Here is a 13786-nt window from a genome sequence, read left to right as displayed (position 1 = left end):
AATTTGCCGATAACCTGTTGCATTCATCTTTCCTTCAACTTTTACCAAGTTTCCTGTGCCTTTGTAGCTCACACATCCCCAAAACATCAGCGATCTACCTCCATGTTTTACTGTAGGAATGGTGTTCCTTTCATTATAGGCCTTGTTGACCTCTCTCCAAATGTAATGCTTATGGTTGTGGCCAAAAAGTAAAATTTTGGTCTCGTCACTCCAAATTACCTTGTTCCAGAAGTTTTGAGGCTTGTCTCTGTGCTGTTTGGCGTATTGTAGGGGAGATACTTTGTGGCATTTGCGCAGTAATGGCTTTCTTGTGGCGACTCGACCATGCAGCCCATTTTTCAAGTACCTCCTTATTGTGCATCTTGACACAGCCACACCGCTAGTTTTCAGAGAGTCCTGAATTTCAGCTGATGTTATAGTATGTGGGCTGGTGGGGTTTGTGTGCCAGGCCTGGCCTGCTTTTTGGTCCCAGTCCGGCCCTGGATGTGACCAAAAACTTCTATGCAACTTGTCTTTGAAAGGCACTAAAGGGTGCAAGTTTATTATATGTAGAGGGGCTTGTGAAATTATATATCTACAGGACATCTATCTATATCTGTATATAAGATTGCTTTATTAGTTTTGTAAACTAGCTGTATGTAAAAGATGATGTTAAAAATGCATTGCACACGCCATGCATGTGAGGGGAAAAAATTGCATATTCAGACTGCACTCACACGACAACTTTCGGGGCTGAAAATCGGAGAGATTTTTTATATGATCGTGTGACTCCAGCCTAAGACTGTGCCATAAGCAGTTCTGAAATCTCCATACTCTGGACTTAGATGACAGTAAGAATCCGACTTTTGCTCTCCCACAGCTGCCCTCTCACGTGCAAGTTTGTCAGAAGAGAAACAGGGATAGGTTTAGTGTTATGGCTGGGTAGTAAAATAATAATAATAATAATAAAAATAAAATGCACACTAAAAATATATTTAATAAATTAAAAATAACATTTTATGCCGGATTTTGGAAAAAAAAAGGCCCAAGGGCAAGCAAACTATACCCATATGCATTTAGGTGAAAGCGTGAGTTAGGGCTCATACTCATCTGCGAGAAAAATGGATGAGTGCAATCCGATAAAAAAAATCAGATTGCACTCTGACTAATGTTATTCTCCGATTTCCTGCTCATCTGCGATTTTTTTCTCAGCTCAGATCGGGCAGAAAAAAAAAATCGCAACGTGCTGCCAGTGGCCTCAAATATCGGACGAGACTCGCCAATGCAAGTCAATGGGTGCGATAAAAAAAAAAAAAAATAGCACGACACTCGGACCATGCATGTGCCATCCGATTTTTACGCACCTATCTCCTAGAAAACCAGACATTTCATCAGCCGAGTACAGTAAATTCACAGTGTGACTCAGAATAGAATAGAAAGAATAGATATATACATAGAATAGATCGAAAGATGTCAGTGACATATATAAATTAGTGCAGTGTGTGTGTAGTTTGATGTTCATGTATTTAGATAATAATTCAATAAATTAAAGAAAAAACTGGTGTGGGGTCTCCCGAAATTTTAATAAACAGCTGAGGGAAAGCCAACAGCTGGGGCTGATGTTTATAGCCTGGGAAGAAGGTAATAAACATGGAGCTTCCCAGGCTATTAATATCAGCTCAATACTGTATACTTAGCCTTTACTGGTTATTAAAATGGGGTACTCCAAATGAGTATGTGCTGATATCAATGCAGCTGAAGGCAGGCACATAGACAGGAGAAAAGCAGGAGCTAGGAAGCCACTTACATGCAAGTATTTTTTTTACAGAAAAATTCCCTAATAAAGTGACATGCAAAGTTTCATATATTTCAATGCTGGACAAAGTCATTAAAAACAAAAAATAAAAGTTTACTTACTCTTTAATTTTCTCTGGTTAATAAGGCCTAGAATGCCTGCGGAGTGAAGAGGTTGAAGGGTTGACTATTACTATGATATTGATGATCTGTCTTGCACTCCCACTAATTATCTGTTACCAGCTCAGACAGTGGCCGGATGAAAACAATGTATGTGGCGGAACAGAACAGTTTTGTACAATTTATTGTCCGCTGGCGGGTACTGCAGAACAGCTTGTAAAAGTGAACTCTCATTTTAACAAGTCTGTGTTTTACAGAAAAAACATCAGAGCATAGTGGTTTTGCAAAAAAAAAAAAAAAAAACACTAGTGCTGGTATACAACAAATCAGTCCACCAAAAAAGCTTTGTAAGTAAGGTGCGTAACAAAGTATCATAGACTAAAAAGTAACATTTGGCCACACAAAAATATCTTATCCTTTTTGCACCCCCAATATTCAGCTGACTGAAGGGACTTTTGCAAGCATTGAGCCCCCTTCATTGTTTAGCAGGCTCAGCTCCGTACATCTTATAACACCTGTACCATGTAGAGCTTGTCAGTCCTATTTATTTACGTGAATGGGACTGAGCTGTAATACCAGGCACCGCCACTATAAAATGTATGGTGCTGTGCTGGGTAAATAATAAAGGCTGATGTGGCACTCAGGAGACGCACTACTGGTAGTACCTGTCTGTGGCTGCTAGTAGTTGGATAGGACAACAATATTATTGTCCAATGAAAAAGCCATTCATTTCACTAAAAAATAGAAACACAAATGGAGAACTTTATTCATCTAGTGTATGCTAATGTTGGGAGGTCATTAAACAGGGTTCTAAAGCGCTTCATTCATTCATTTCTACTCCTTCCAAAAAGAATAATGTATGAGAAAGTCTGTTGAGCAAATTTCACCCCAAAAATCAGCTCACATACAGATTGTCCAAAAGATAGGATAATAAATCTATTCTAATTCAGCATTTACAAGTAAAAACTAAAGTTCTAAAGGGGGCACCCGGATTTGAACCAGGGACCTCTCGATCTGCAGTCAAATGCTCTACCACTGAGCTATACCCCCTTGATGATTAAGCTACTTTTTTCCCTCATAAAACTTTTCAGGACAATGAGAAACTAAAATGTATACAATGCTTCATGGTACTCACTGTTGTGGGGGCATCTGTGGAAGACACTACTGTGGGGCCATCTGCAGCAGATACTCTTGTTGTAGTGAGGCTGATAATATTGTGGGGGTATCTGGGGCAGACACTGTTGTGGGGGCATGCGCAGCAGACACTGTTGTGGCTAGGCATATCATTTTTTTTTTGGGGGGGGGGGGGTCCGTGCGCACACTGCAGTGGTGAGGCAGATAGGATTGTGAGGGGCATCTGTGCACACACTGTTGTGAGGGGCGTCTGTGCACACACTGCAGTGTTGAGGCCGATATGATTGTGGGGGGCGTCTGTGCACACACTGTAGTGTTGAGGCCGATATGATTGTGGGGGGCGTCTGTGCACACACTGTAGTGTTGAGGCTGATATGATTGTGGGGGGCGTCTGTGCACACACTGCAGTGTTGAGGCCGATATGATTGTGGGGGGCGTCTGTGCACACACTGTAGTGGGGGGGTGTCTGTGCACAAACTGCAGTGGTGAGGCAGATAGGATTGTGGGGGGCGTCTGTGCACACACTGCAGTGGTGAGGCAGATAGGATTGTGGGGGGTGTCTGTGCACACACTGTTGTGGGGGGGCGTCTGTGCACACACTGCAGTGGTGAGGCAGATAGGATTGTGGGGTGTGTCTGCGCACACACTGTTGTGGGGGGGCGTCTGTGCACACACTGAAGTGGTGAGGCAGATAGGATTGTGGGGTGTGTCTGCGCACACACTGTTGTTGTGAGGCAGATAGGATTGTGGGGGGGCGTCTGTGCACACACTGTTGTTGTGAGGCAGATAGGATTGTGGGGGGCGTCTGTGCACACACTGTTGAGGTGAGGCAGATAGGATTGTGGGGGGAATCTGCACACACTGTTGAGGTGAGGCAGATAGGATTGTGGGGGGCATCTTTGCACACACTGTTGAGGTGAGGCAGATAGGATTGTGGGGGGCATCTTTGCACACACTGTTGAGGTGAGGCAGATAGGATTGTGGGGGGCATCTGTGCACACACTGTTGAGGTGAGGCAGATAGGATTGTGGGGGGCATCTTTGCACACACTGTTGAGGTGAGGCAGATAGGATTGTGGGGGGCGTCTGTGCACACACTGTTGAGGTGAGGCAGATAGGATTGTGGGGGGCGTCTGTGCACACACTGTTGAGGTGAGGCAGATAGGATTGTGGGGGGAATCTTTGCACACACTGTTGAGGTGAGGCAGATAGGATTGTGGGGGGCATCTTTGCACACACTGTTGAGGTGAGGCAGATAGGATTGTGGGGGGCATCTTTGCACACACTGTTGAGGTGAGGCAGATAGGATTGTGGGGGGCATCTGTGCACACACTGTTGAGGTGAGGCAGATAGGATTGTGGGGGGCATCTTTGCACACACTGTTGAGGTGAGGCAGATAGGATTGTGGGGGGCGTCTGTGCACACACTGTTGAGGTGAGGCAGATAGGATTGTGAGGGGCATCTGTGCACAAAGGAAAGCTGCTAATTGGAGTTTGCTACAAGCCTCCTAATATAGCTGAACATGTAGAGGATGAAGTGCTGCAACAAATTAAAAAGGCAGCAAATAATAATAGGGTCCTTGGTTTGGGAGATTTTAACTATCCAGATATTCAATTAGACATAGAATCTTCCAGGTGAGCTAAAAGTTGCAAGTTCTTATCCACAGTTCAGGACAATGACACTGGTATTGTCGATGTTCTGACATATAAGCCCCACAAAACTGCCCATGAATCCCTAAGCCTTATTTAAGAAAATCTCCTTCCTATGATTAAGAAATAAAACCATGACACTGTAATTTTGGATAATTATGGCCACAGAAGCCTTTATTTAAACATACATAAAAGACAAATTCAATTTAATAAAACAATTTACTAAAACAATGGTAGGGTCCTTGAAGCTTCAAGATCTGGTGAATACCAAAACAGCAACCATAAATTGCTCCCAGCCGTTACCCCACTGGCTCGGGAGCACCAAAACCCAGAGGGTTCAATTGTACCAATAAACTTCCAGGGATCCGACCTTCCAATGCAGTAAATCCCCCCAAAATTCACCAGATCAGAAACCATTATTTATTAATTGAGGAATCCATCTCACAAAGTATCCCCCAAACCAATTTATATCCAACTTCAAGGACCCCCCAACCGCCAATAGCCACCATGACCCGAGAATTGTCCTCTTTTTAAATATAATTACCAATCCAAATATCAAGAAATAAGGGCGGACAGGACTATTTTTGACCCCTGTGAGAAGTGAGGGATCCCACCCCCTGCTGGCCCTATAAATATCCCTATTGCCGGACCACCTCCCTTCCCGTTAGATCCACCCCATTGTCATGTCGGCCTCCGCTTATGCCGTTAGGGGATGGGGGGAGTCGGCTGTGCTCCAGTCTTTCCTTTGCCTCTCTCAGCTGGTAGATGAACCAACCTGGGGAGATAATCTGCTGGATCTGTTTCTGTCAAATAGACCAGATACAATTTCAGATCTACAGGTCTGGGAGCATTTGGGAAGCAACGACCATAATATGGTAAGTTTCAATGTAATATACAATAAAACGTTCAAAAGGGGAAATGCAAAAACCTGGAACTTCAGGAAAGCGGATTTCAACAAATTAAGGGAAGAGCTTAATGGTGTAGACTGGGATCATGTCATGGTAACTGGGGATACCGAACATAAATGGGGCATGTTTAAGGAAATACTACTAGAATTCTGCAGAAAACTTATACCCTCTGGTAATAAAATGTCTACGAATAAAAAGAAACCATTTGGATGAATAAGACAGTACAAAATTTAATAAGTTCCCGACCGCCCACTGTAGATATACGTCCGCGCTGCCTGGGCTCTGTGCAGCGTGGACGCTTAAAAACGGTGGGTGGTCTCGCAGCGCTCAGGACCTCCAGGGTCCTGCAAGCGCTGCGGGAGCGGAGCAGAGTGATAGCTCTGACAGGGAACATCATCGGGACCTGATTAGATCAGGTCCCAGTGATGTTAACCCTTTGCTGTCTTCTATATACCGCGATCTATAGTGATCGCGGCATATAGAAGACAGCAAGAGGAGAGGGGGTCGTCCACTTACCTCTCTGACAACCCCTGATTCCTTTCAGGACCTTGGGTTGCTATGGCAGCTGGAGGTCACATGACCGCCTCCAGCTCTGCCATATATGGTGTCCTGCCTGGCTCAGCATGCAGCTGTAGCCTGGCAGGAGACTGACTGTGAAACAGTCAGTGAAGATCTCATATAATGTAATATATGTCTATTACATTACATGAGATCAGGGATCAGAAAACTAAAAATTAATGTCCCATACAGGGACTAAGTAAAAATGTAAAAAAAAGTTTAAAAAAATGTTTTGAAACTGTTAAAAAAAAAATACAAAATAAATTAAAATAAATAAATAAAATATTAAACCGATAAATCCATATATTTATGCACAAATAAAAAAAGTACACATATTTGGTATTGCCGCGTCCGAAACAACCCGAGCTATAAACTGTCACACTAATTAACTCCTTCTGTGCATACCGTAATAAAAATAAATAAAAAACGGAGCAAAAAACTATGCTTTTTCCTCATATCGCCAAACAAAAAGTGGAAAAAAATGCGATCAAAAAGCAAAATGGAAATAAAAATGGTACCGCTGAAAACGTCATCTTGTTCCGCAAAAAAACAAGCCGCCATACAGCTCCATCAGCCGAAAAATAAAAAAGTTATACCTCTCAGAATAAAGCAATGCAAAAAAATATTTTTTCTATAAAATTGTTTTATTGTGTAAAAGCGCCAAAACATAAAAAAATATACAGTACGTGCAGTATCGCTGTAAACGTACTGACCCGAAGAATAACGCTGCCTGATCACTTTTACCACACGCAGAACGGCATAAAAAAAACCCTCAAAAAACAATTCCTGAATTGCTGGTTTTTGTTAATTTTACCTCCCAAAAAACGGAATAGAAAGCGATCAAAAAATGTCACGTACCCAAAAATGGTACCAATAAAAATGTCAACTCGTCCCGCAAAAAACAAGCCGTCACATGACTCTGTCAGCCGAAATATGGAAAAATTATAGCTCTCAAAATATGGCGATGCAAAAACTAGATTTTGCAAAAAAAAAAGCGTCTCTTAGTGTGTGACAGCTGTCAGTCATAAAAACCCGATATAAATCTGGTATCTCTGTAATCGCACTGACCCGGAGAATAAAGTAATCTAATCAGTTATATCACACTAGGAACGGCATAAAAAAATAAATAAAACCAATTCTTCACCTGCTACTGATTTATTTATTATGTCTCCCAAAGATCGCAGTATGGCTCGGCACACATTTATCCTGCGCTCTGTGCTGAGCACTTACGCCAGAGTTTCCGTGTAAATCTCTGAAATACGTGATTCAGCCGGAACCCATGACGGAAGATTCCCTGTAATGAGGCAGATATAGGCCACTGTGGATGCCGTCTGGCCTGTGATCCCACAGTGTCATTTGTTTTAGGTGTGCATAAAAGTGCGGTTGGCCACAGTTTTGTGCACTTCTGAAAAAAAGGACACCGCTAAACAGAGGCCAGACGGAGTCCAGAGTAACTCTGCTGCCTCATTACAGTGAATGGATCCCGCAGGGGTTTCATCTGAATTACATCACTTGGAAATTTAGATGGAAACTCCGATGTAAGTGCTCAGCCTAGAGCGCCGGATAAATGTTACGTAAAATGTTCCCAATAAAAGCTTCAACTCAGTCCTCAAAAAAAGCTAGTCCCAACTCAGGTCCGTCATCTGTTAAAAATATAAGGGACTTCCAAGTTACTGGTAGCAGAAAGGCTCTGGAAAAGCAAAATGGCCCTTGCCCCCCAAAAGAAATTCAGAAAATTTTGTGCTCCAAAATCCAAATGCCTATTCTACAATAATTTGTTCTCCAATTGTCAAATAGCGCTCTGTCCCCCCCAGATCTCGCCGTATGGCTGAGTGGTACGATACAGCCACATATGGGGTATTGCCACTTTTAGAAGAAATTGTGTGACACATTTCGGCACCATTTTTACCCATTGCCCTGTGTGAAAATGTAAAATCTGAGGGTAAAACATTTTTTTGCGGTAAAAATATGATTATGCTTTTTTCACTGCCCAATGGTATAAATTTAAAAATTAAAAAATACTCACTACTTCCCTAGATGAATTCCTTGAGAGGTGTAGTTTACAAAATGGGGTCACTTGTGGGGGTTTCTGCTGTTTCGGCATGTCAGCGACTCTTCAAATGTGACATGGTGTCTGCTGCCTATCCCAGCCAACATAGCGCTCCTTTCTCTTCCGAACCCTGCCGTACACCAAAGCAGTGGTTTTCCCCCACATATGGGGTATCGGCGTGTTCAGGAGAAATTGCACAACAAATTTCATGGTGCAATTTATCCTGTTACCCTTATGATAATGCAAAATTAGGGAATGAAAAACATTTTTTGTGGGAAAAATGTGAAAATTTTATTTTTATGGCTCAATATTATAAACTTCTGTGAAGCAGCTGGGGGTGCAAGGTGCTCACCACACATCTAGATAAGTTCCCTAAGGGGTCTAGTTTCCAAAATGGTGTCACTTGTGGGGGGTTTCCACTGTTTAGGCACATCAGGGGCTCCCTAAATGCAACATGGCGTCCGCTAATTATTCAAGCAAATTTTACCTTCAAAAAGTCTAATGGTGCTCCTTCCCTTCCGAACCCTGCAGTGCGCCTAAACAGTGGTTTTCCCTCACATATGGGGTATCAGCGCGCTCAAGAGAAATTGCACAAAAAATTTTGGGGTCCATTTTTTCCTGTTACCCCTGTGAAAATAAAAAAAATTGGGTCTAAAGTAATATTTTTGTGAAAAAAGTTAAATGTTAATTTTTTTCTTCCACATTCCAAAAATTTCTGTAAAGCACCTGAAGGGTTAATAAAGTTCTTGAATGTGGTTTTGAGCACCTTGAGGGGTGCAGTTTTTAGAATGGTGTCACTTTTGGGTATTTTCTGTCATAAAGACCCCTCAAAGTGACTTCAAATATGATGTGGTCCCTAAAAAAATGTTTTTGTAAATTTTGTTGGAAAAATGAGAAATCGCTGGTCAACTTTTAACCCTTATAGCTCCCTAACAAAAAAAAAATTTGGTTCCAAAATTGTGCTGATGTAAAGTAGACATGTGGGAAATGTTATTTATTAACTATTTTGTATGACATATCTCTCTGATTTAAGGGCATGAAAATTCAAAGTTTGAAAATTGCTAAATTTTCGCCAAATTTCCGATTTTTTCACAAATAAACGCAAGTGATATCAAAGAAATTTTACCACTATCATGAAGTACAATATGTCCCGAAAAAACAATCTCAGAATCAGTGGAATCCGTTGAAGCGTTCCAGAGTAATTACTTCATAAAGTGACAGTGGTCAGAATTGAAAAAATTGGCCCGGTCACAAAGGCAAAAACAGGCTCTGGCGCGAAGTGGTTAAGGCTGAGAATACAGAAATAGCATTTTAGGAGTACTGTATAATGATCTAAATAAGAAATGTTAAAAAGAAATCAAGTTAGCAAAGTTGTCTACAAAGAAACAAATTGCCAGGGACATTAACCCCTTAATAACATCTGACGTACTAATACGCGTCTGTGCCCTGGGACTTAAGAGCCAGACCCGTATTAGTACGTCATCGCGATCGCGCCCGCACACAGGCTGTGCGGGCGCGATCGCCGCCGGGTGTCAGCTGATTGTCACAGCTGACACCCGGTACTATGTGCAGGGAGCGGTCACGCACCGCTCCCAGCACATTAACCCCCGCGATGCTGCGATCGAAGTCGATCGCGGCATTGCGGGGGCAAGGGGAGGTGATCGGCGATACTCACCTCCTCTTCCGGCTTCCAGCGCAGTCTGCAAAGGCTTCCCGGGTGTTGCCATGACGACCCGATGTCGTCATGACAACATCCGGGTCACCAGAGAGCAGGAAGATTGCTTGGACATGCGCAGTGCATCTCCAAGCAATCTTCACACTGTGCACTTCTGACAGCCTTCATGGCATAGGGATGGTGCTCCATTCCTGTGCCATGCAGGCGATCAGAAAAAAAAAAGTGAAAGTCCCAGAGTGGGACAAAGTAATAAAGTGTATAAACTGTGTGAAAGTGGAAAAAAAAAAAATGTGCAAAAATATTATAAAAAAATAAAAAAAATAATACACCAAAAATAAAAATATAATGTACCCATCAATAAATATTATTATAAAAAAAATAAAAAAAAAACAATAAAAGTACACATATTTGGTATCGCCGCGTCCGGAACAACCTGACCTATAAAACTGTCCCACTAGTTAACCCCTTCAGTGAACACGGTAAAAAAAAAAAAAAAAAAACAAGCAAAAAACAATGCTTTATCACCATACCGCCAAACAAAAAGTGGAATAACACGCGATCAAAAGACGCATATAAATAAAAATGATACCGCTGAAAACGTCATCTCGTCCCGCAAAAAACAAGCCGCCATATAGCTCCATCAGCCGAAAAATAAAAAAGTTATAGCTCTCAGAATAAAGCGATACTAAAAAATATTTTTTTCTATAAAATAGCTTTTATTGTGTATAAGCGCCAAAACATAGAAAAATGATACAAATGTGGTACCGCTGTAAACGTACTGACCCGAAGAGTAAAGCTGCCTCATCAATTTTACCACACGCGGAACAGAATAAAAAAAAAAAAAAAAAAAACAATTCCTGAATTGTTGGTTTTTGTTTATTCTGCCTCCCAAAAATCGGAATAGAAAGCGATCAAAAAATGTCACGTGCCTGAAAATGGCACCAATAACAACGTCAAGTCATCCCGCAAAAAACGAGCCGTCACATGACTGTCTGCCAAAATCTGGAAAAATTATAGCTCTCAAAATATGGCGATGCAAAAACTAGATTTTACAAAAAATGCGTCTTTTAGTGTGTGACAGCTGTCAGTCATAAAAACCCCATATGATTCTGGCATTGCTGTAATCACACCGACCCGAAGAATAAAGTCGTCTAATCACTTATACCGCACAAGGAACGGCGTCAAAAATAAACTCTTGAGTTAGGATTGGGCTAGGGTTAGGGCTGGGTTTGGGGCTAGGGTTGTGCTGGGGCTAGGGTTGTGCTGGGGCTAGGGTTGTGCTGGGGCTAGGGTTGTGCTAGGGTTAGGGCTGGGGTTGGGATTTTTTTCAAAAGTAAGAAAAAAAGATGACGATATGGCGACTAGTGTTGAGAGCAAGTGCTCGCTACTTGAGTTTGCATCGGGTGCTCTGGTATGCATTTAGTATCGTGGGTATTTGAGTGACATGCTCGAGTCTCTGCCCCATATGCTTCGCGGCCAAAAAACTTTACGGGGATTGCCTGCCATGCACGAGCGATCCCCGCATGTTTTTTTTTGGGTGTCTAATAACCGTGAAACATGCGGAGCAGGGACTCGAGCATGTCACTCGAGCACACGCTGTACATGGTGCATACCTGAGTACCCGATGCAAACTCAAGTAGCGAGCACTTGCGCTCAAGAATAATGAAAACTTATTCAATATGATGACCTAATGTAAACAAATAATGTGCCGTACCTCTGGGTTCAAAATGTTCACTATACACCTTAATAAAATCTTTGAGGGGTATAGTTTCCAAAATGGGGACACTTGTGGGGGAGCTCCACTGTTTAGGCACATCACGGGCTCTCCAAACGCGACATGGTGTCCGCTAACAAATTGAATGGAAAATCGGCTCAAATTGTTAGCGGACGCCATGTTGCGTTTGGAGAGCCCCTGTGTGTCCAAACATTGGAGCTCCCCCACAAGTGACCCCATTTTGGAAACTAGACCCCCCAAGGCACCTATCTAGATGCATAGTGAGCACTTAGAACCCCCAGGTGCTTCACAAATTGATTCGTAAAAATGAAAAAGTGAAAATAAAACACTTTTTCATTTTTATGAATCAATTTGTGAAGCACCTGGGGTTCCAAGTGCTCACTATGAATCTAGATAGGTGCCTTGGGGGGTCTAGTTTCCAAAATGGGGTCACTTGTGGGGGAGCTCCAATGTTTGGGCACACAGGGACTCTCTAAATGCAACATGGTATCCGCTAACAAATTGAATGGAAAATCGGCTCAAATTGTTAGCGGACACCACATTGCGTTTGGAGAGCCCCTCTGTGCCCAAACTTTGGAGCTCCCCCACAAGTGACCCCATTTTGGAAACTAGACCCCCCAAGGCACCTTTCTAGATGCATAGTGAGCACTTGGAACCCCCAGGTGCTTCACAAATTGATTCGTAAAAATGAAAAAGTGAAAAAAAAAACACTTTTTCATTTTTATGAATCAATTTGTGAAGCACCTGGGGTTCCAAGTGCTCACTATGAATCTAGATAGGTGCCTTGGGGGGTCTAGTTTCCAAAATGGGGTCACTTGTGGGGGAGCTCCAATGTTTGGGCACACAGGGACTCTCCAAATGCAACATGATATCCGCTAACAAATTGTCGGCTCAAATTGTTAGCGGATATCATGTTGCATTTGGAGAGTCCCTGTGTGCCCAAACATTGGAGCTCCTCCACAAGTGACCCCATTTTGGAAACTAGACCCCCCAATGCACCTATCTAGATGCATAGTGAGCACTTGGAACCCCTAGGTGCTTCACAAATTAATTCGTAAAAATGAAAAAGTGTTTTTTTTTTCACTTTTTCATTATTACGAATCAATTTGTGAAGCACCTGGGGGTTCCAAGTGCTCACTATGCATCTAGAAAGGTGCCTTGGGGGGTCTAGTTTCCAAAATGGGGTCACTTGTGGGGGAGCTCCAAAGTTTGGGCACAGAGGGGCTCTCCAAACGCAATGTGGCGTCCGCTAACAATTTGAGCCGATTTTCCATTCAATTTGTTAGCGGATACCATGTTGCATTTAGAGAGTCCCTGTGTGCCCAAACATTGGAGCTCCCCCACAAGTGACCCCATTTTGGAAACTAGACCCCCCAAGGCACCTATCTAGATGCATAGTGAGCACTTGGAACCCCTAGGTGCTTCACAAATTGATTCGTAAAAATGAAAAAGTGTTTTTTTTTTCACTTTTTCATTATTACGAATCAATTTGTGAAGCACCTGGGGGTTCCAAGTGCTCACTATGCATCTAGAAAGGTGCCTTGGGGGGTCTAGTTTCCAAAATGGGGTCACTTGTGGGGGAGCTCCAAAGTTTGGGCACAGAGAAGCTCTCCAAACGCAATGTGGTGTCCGCTAACAATTTGAGCCGATTTTCCATTCAATTTGTTAGCGGATACCATGTTGCATTTAGAGAGTCCCTGTGTGCCCAAACATTGGAGCTCTCCCACAAGTGACCCCATTTTGGAAACTAGACCCCCCAAGGCACCTATCTAGATGCATAGTGAGCAGTTGGAACCCCCAGGTGCTTCACAAATTGATTCATAAAAATGAAAAAGTGTTTTTTTTTTCACTTTTTCATTGTTACGAATCAATTTGTGAAGCACCTGGGGGTTCCAAGTGCCCACTATGCATCTAGATAGGTGCCTTGGGGGGTCTAGTTTCCAAAATGGGGTCACTTGTGGGGGAGCTCCAATGTTTGGGCACACAGCAGCTCTCCAAACGCAACATGGTGTCGCTAACAATTTGAGCCAATTTTGCGTTAAATTTGTTAGCGGACACCATGTTGCATTTAGAGAGCCGCTGTGTGCCCAAATATTGGAGCTCCCCCACAAGTGACCCCATTTTGGAAACTAGACCACCCAAGGCACCTATCTAGATGCATAGTGAGCACTTGGAACCCTCAGGT

At 42.8% G+C, this 13786-nt stretch overlaps 1 non-coding gene across 1 annotated transcript; it reads right to left on the bottom strand.

The window, feature by feature from the left end:
• Nucleotides 1-2871: 2871 nt before the first annotated feature.
• On the bottom strand, nucleotides 2872-2943 carry TRNAC-GCA (transfer RNA cysteine (anticodon GCA)). Its single transcript has one exon. It is a non-coding gene; the product is annotated as a tRNA-Cys (tRNA).
• Between the last annotated feature and the right edge of the window lie 10843 nt (nucleotides 2944-13786).

Source organism: Phyllobates terribilis, unplaced genomic scaffold (genome assembly GCF_046119375.1).
Source record: "Phyllobates terribilis strain yellow unplaced genomic scaffold, ASM4611937v1 Scaffold_5__5_contigs__length_657084704, whole genome shotgun sequence".
Classification (NCBI taxonomy): domain Eukaryota; kingdom Metazoa; phylum Chordata; class Amphibia; order Anura; family Dendrobatidae; genus Phyllobates; species Phyllobates terribilis.
The sequence above is the reverse complement of the archived record's forward strand: the minus strand, read 5'-3'. Positions and strand labels throughout refer to the sequence as shown.